The sequence below is a fragment of the Triticum urartu genome, chromosome 4, assembly GCF_003073215.2.
Source record: "Triticum urartu cultivar G1812 chromosome 4, Tu2.1, whole genome shotgun sequence".
NCBI classification, from domain to species: domain Eukaryota; kingdom Viridiplantae; phylum Streptophyta; class Magnoliopsida; order Poales; family Poaceae; genus Triticum; species Triticum urartu.
In genome coordinates, this window is record NC_053025.1 from 603,491,980 (window position 1) to 603,497,718 (window position 5,739).

Here is a 5,739-nt window from a genome sequence, read left to right on the forward strand (position 1 = left end):
CTATGACTATGAGATTATGCAACTCCCGTTTACTGGAGGAACACTTTGTGTGCTACCAAACGTCACAACGTAACTGGGTGATTATAAAGGTGCTCTACAGGTGTCTCCGAAGGTACTTGTTGGGTTGGCGTATTTCGAGATTAGGATTTGTCACTCCGATTGTCGGAGAGGTATCTCTGGGCCCTCTCGGTAATGCACATCACTTATGCCTTGCAAGCAATGCAACTAATGAGTTAGTTGCGAGATGATTATTACGGAACGAGTAAAGAGACTAGCCGCTAACGAGATTGAACTAGGTATTGGGATACCGACGATCGAATCTCGGGCAAGTAACATACCGATGACAAAGGGAACAACGTATGTTGTTATGCGGTTTGACCGATAAAGATCTTCATAGAATATGTGGGAGCCAATATGAGCATCGAGGTTCCGCTATTGGTTATTGACCGGAGACGTGTCTCGGTCATGTCTACATTGTTCTCGAACGCGTAGGGTCCGCACGCTTAAGGTTTCGAATCCCCGACAAAGGGAATTGAATACGGGATTGATCGAATCCCCGACATCGTGGTTCATCCGATGATATCATCATGGAACATGTGGGAGCCAGTATGGGTATCCAGATCCCGCTATTGGTTATTGGCCGGAGAGGTGTCTCGGTCATGTCTGCATGGTTCCCGAACCCGTAGGGTCTACACACTTAAGGTTCGGGGACGCTAGAGTTGTTATGGGAAATAGTATGTGGTTCGGACGTCACAAGGTGTTCCAGAATGGTCCGGTGGTGAAGATTGATATATTGGACGAAGGGTATTGGAGTCCGGAAGTGTTCTGGGGGTACAAGGCTATGGCTAGCATGACCGAAAGGTGTTTCAGGAGCCCCGACAAGTGTTGGAGGGCCTCATGGGCCAAAGGGGAAGGGGGCAAACCAGCCCACTAAGGGGTGGTGCACCCCCCACACCCTTTCCCACGTTAACTTGGGGAGGTGGGGTGCCTCCACCTGGCTTGGGAGGCAAGCCTCCACTTGCCTGGCTTGGGGGGCAAGTCTCCCTGGGATTTCCCTAGAAGATCCAATCTGCTTGGCCGCCGCCCCCTAGGGGAAACCCTAGGGCGCCTCTCCCTATCCCCTTGCCCCTATATATAGTGGAGGGGTGGGAGGGCAGCCGCACCCCTTCCCTGGCGCAGCCCCTCCCTCCTCCAACTCTTCCTTCTCCTCCGTAGAGTTTGGCGAAGCCCTGCAGGAATACCACAAGCTCCACCACCACGTCGTCATGCTGCCGGAGTTCTCCCTCAACTTCTCCTCTCCCCTTGCTGGATCAAGAAGGAGGAGACTGTTGGGGAACGTAGTAATTTTCAAAAAATTTCCTACGCACACGCAAGATCATGGTGATGCATAGCAACGAGAGGGGAGAGTGTTGTCTACGTACCCTCGTAGACCGTAAGCGGAAGCGTTATATCAACGCGGCCACGAGGGTGGAGGGCGCGCCTGGGGGGTAGGCGTGCCCCCTACCTCGTGGCTTCCCTGTTGGTTGCTTGACGTAGGGTCCAAGTCTCCTAGATCATGTTCGTTCCGAAAATCACGTTCCTGAAGGTTTCATTCCGTTTGGACTCCGTTTGATATTCTTTTTCTGCGAAACTCTGAAATAGGCGGAAAAAAACAGCAATTCTGGGCTGGGCCTCCGTTTAATAGGTTAGTCCCAAAAATGATATAAAAGTGAGTAATAAAGCCCAACGATGTCCAAAACAGAAGATAATATAGCATGGAGCAATCAAAAATTATAGATACGCTAGAGACGTATCATCATCGAGGATAAAAAGATGGGGTTTTCATCATATTCTTGAGTTAATTCCTCTACATCATGTCATCTTGCTTAAAGTGTTACTCCGTTCTTTATGAACTTAATACTCTAGATGCATGCTGGATAGAGGTCGACGTCTAGATGCATGCTGGATTGAGTTAATTCCTCTACATCATGTCATCTTGCTTAAAGTGTTACTCCGTTCTTTATGAACTTAATACTCTAGATGCACGCAGTTGATGTAGTCGTACGTCTTCACGGCCCGACCGATCAAGCACCGAAACTACGGCACCTCCGAGTTCTAGCACACGTTCAGCTCGATGACGATCCCCGGACTCCGATCCAGCAAAGTGTCGGGGAAGAGTTTCGTCAGCATGACGGCGTGGTGACGATCTTGATGTTCTACCGTTGCAGGGCTTCGCCTAAGCACCGCTACAATATTATCGAGGATTATGGTGGAGGGGGGCACCGCACACGGCTAAGAGATCTCAAGGATCAATTGTTCTGTCTAGAGGTGCCCCGCTGCCCCCGTATATAAAGGAGCAAGGGGGAGGGGCAGCCGGCCATGATGAGGCGCACCAGGGAGGAGTCCTACTCCTACCGGGAGTAGGACTCCCTCCTTTTCCTTGTCCAAGTAGGAGAGGGGGAAGGAAGGGAGAGAGGAGAGGAAGGAAAGGGGGGTGCCGCCCCTCCCTCCTTGTCCAATTAGGACTAGGGGGAGAGGGGGCGCGCGGCCTGCCCTGGCCGCCCCTCCTCTTCTCCACTTTAGGCCCATGAGGCCCATTAACCCCCCGGGGGGTTCTGGTAACCCCCCCCCCCTGGTACTCCGGTATTATCCGAAACTTCCCCGAAACACTTCCGGTGTCCGAATATAGCCGTCCAATATATCAATCTTTATGTCTCGACCATTTTGAGACTCCTTGTTATGTCCGTGATCACATCCGGGACTTCGAACTAACTTAGGTACATCAAAACTAATAGACTCATAATATAACTGTCATCGAAACCTTAAGCGTGCGGGCCCTACGGGTTCAAGAACAATGTAGACATGACCGAGACACATCTCCGGTCAATAACCAATAGCGGAACCTGGATGCTCATATTGGCTCCCACATATTCTACGAAGATCTTTTATCGGTCAGACCGCATAACAACATATGTTGTTCCCTTTGTCATCGGTATGTTACTTGCCCGAGATTCGATCGTCGGTATCTCAATACCTAGTTCAATCTCGTTGTCAGCAAGTCTCTTTACTCGTTCTGTAATACATCATCTCACAACTAACTCATTAGTTGCATTGCTTGCAAGGCTTAGGTGATGTGCATTACCGAGAGGGCCCAGAGATACCTCTCCGACAATCGGAGTGACAAATCCTAATCTCGAAATACGCCAACCCAACATGTACCTTTGGAGACACCTGTAGAGCACCTTTATAATCACCCAGTTACGTTGTGATGTTTGGTAGCACACAAAGTGTTCCTCCGGCAAACGGGAGTTGCATAATCTCATAGTCATAGGAACATGTATAAGTTATGAAGAAAGCAATAGCAACATACTAAACGATCAGGTGCTAAGCTAATGGAATGGGTCATGTCAATCACATCATTCTCCTAATAATGTGATCCCGTTAATCAAATGACAACACATGTCTATGGTTAGGAAACATAACCATCTTTGATTAATGAGCTAGTCAAGTAGAGGCATACTAGTGACGGTTAGTTTGTCTATGTATTCACACAAGTATTATGTTTCCGGATAATACAATTCTAGCATGAATAATAAACATTTATCATGATATAAGGAAATAAAATAATAACATTATTATTGCCTCTAGGGCATATTTCCTTCAGTCTCCCACTTGCACTAGAGTCAATAATCTAGATTACACGGTAATGATTGTAACACCCATGGAGCTTTGGTGCTGATCATGTTTTGCTCGTGGAAGAGGCTTAGTCAATGGGTCTGCAACATTCAGATCCGTATGTATCTTGCAAATCTCTATGTCTCCCACCTGGACTAGATCCCGGATGGAATTGAAGCGTCTCTTGATGTGCTTGGTTCTCTTGTGAAATCTGGATTCCTTTGCCAAGGCAATTGCACCAGTATTGTCACAAAAGATTTTCATTGGACCCGATGCACTAGGTATGACACCTAGATCGGATATGAACTCCTTCATCCAGACTCCTCCGTTTGCTGCTTCCGAAGTAGCTATGTACTCCGCTTCATATGTAGATCCCGCCACAACGCTTTGTTTAGAACTGCACCAACTGACAGCTCCACTGTTTAATGTAAACACGTATCCGGTTTGCGATTTAGAATCGTCCGGATCAGTGTCAAAGCTTGCATCAACGTAACCATTTACGATGAGCTCTTTGTCACCTCCATATACGAGAAACATATCCTTAGTCCTTTTCAGGTATTTCAGGATGTTCAGTGATCCACTCCTGGATTACTTTGGTACCTCCCTGCTAGACTTATAGCAAGACACACATCAGATCTGGTACACAGCATTGCATACATGATAGAGCCTATGGCTGAAGCATAGGGAACATCTTTCATTTTCTCTCTATCTTCTACATTGGTCGGGCATTGAGTCTTACTCAATTTCACACCTTGTAACACAGGCAAGAATCCTTTCTTTGCTTGATCCATTTTGAACTTCTTCAAAATTTTGTCAAGGTATGTGCTTTGTGAAAGTCCAATTAAGCGTCTTGATCTATCTCGATAGATCTTAATGCCTAATATGTAAGCAGCTTCACCGAGGTCTTTCATTGAAAAACTCTTATTCAAGTATCCCTTTATGCTATCCAGAAATTCTATATCATTTCCGATTAGTAATATCTCATCTACATATAATATCAGAAATGCTACAGAGCTCCCACTCACTTTCTTGTAAATACAGGCTTCTCCAAAAGTCTGTACAAAACCAAATGCTTTGATCACACTATCAAAGCATTTATTCCAACTCCGAGAGGCTTGCACCAGTCCATAAATGGATCGCTGGAGCTTGCACACTTTGTTAGCTCCCTTTGGATCGACAAAACCTTCCGGTTGCATCATATACAACTCTTCTTCCAGAAATCCATTCAGGAATGCAGTTTTGACATCCATCTGCCAAATTTCATAATCATAAAATGCGGCAATTGCTAACATGATTCGGACAGACTTAAGCATCGCTACGGGTGAGAAGGTCTCATCGTAGTCAATCCCTTGAACTTGTAGAAAACCTTTTGTGACAAGTCGAGATTTGTAGACAGTAATATTACCGTCAGCGTCAGTCTTCTTCTTGAAGATCCATTTATTCTCAATTGCTTGCTGATCATTGGGCAAGTCAACCAAAGTCCACACTTTGTTCTCATACATGGATCCCATCTCAGATTTCATGGCTTCAAGCCATTTTGCGGAATCTGGGCTCACCATCGCTTCTTCATAGTTCGTAGGTTCATCATGATCTAGTAGCATGACTTCCAGAACAGGATTACCATACCACTCTGGTGCGGATCTTACTCTAGTTGATCTACGAGGTTCGGGAGTAACTTGTTCTGAAGTTTCATGATCATTATCATTAGCTTCCTCACTAATTGGTGTAGGTGTCACAGAAACCGGTTTCTGCGATGTACTACTTTCCAATAAGGGAGCAGGTACAGTTACCTCATCAAGTTCTACTTTCCTCCCACTCACTTCTTTCGAGAGAAACTCCTTCTCTAGAAAAGGATCCATTCTTAGCGACAAATGTCTTGCCTTCGGATCTATGATAGAAGGTGTACCCAACAGTTTCCTTTGGGTATCCTATGAAGACACATTTCTCCGATTTGGGTTCGAGCTTATCAGGTTGAAGTTTTTTCACATAAGCATCGCAGCCCCCAACTTTCAGAAACGACAACTTTGGTTTCTTGCCAAACCACAGTTCATAAGGCGTCATCTCAACGGATTTGATGGTGCCATA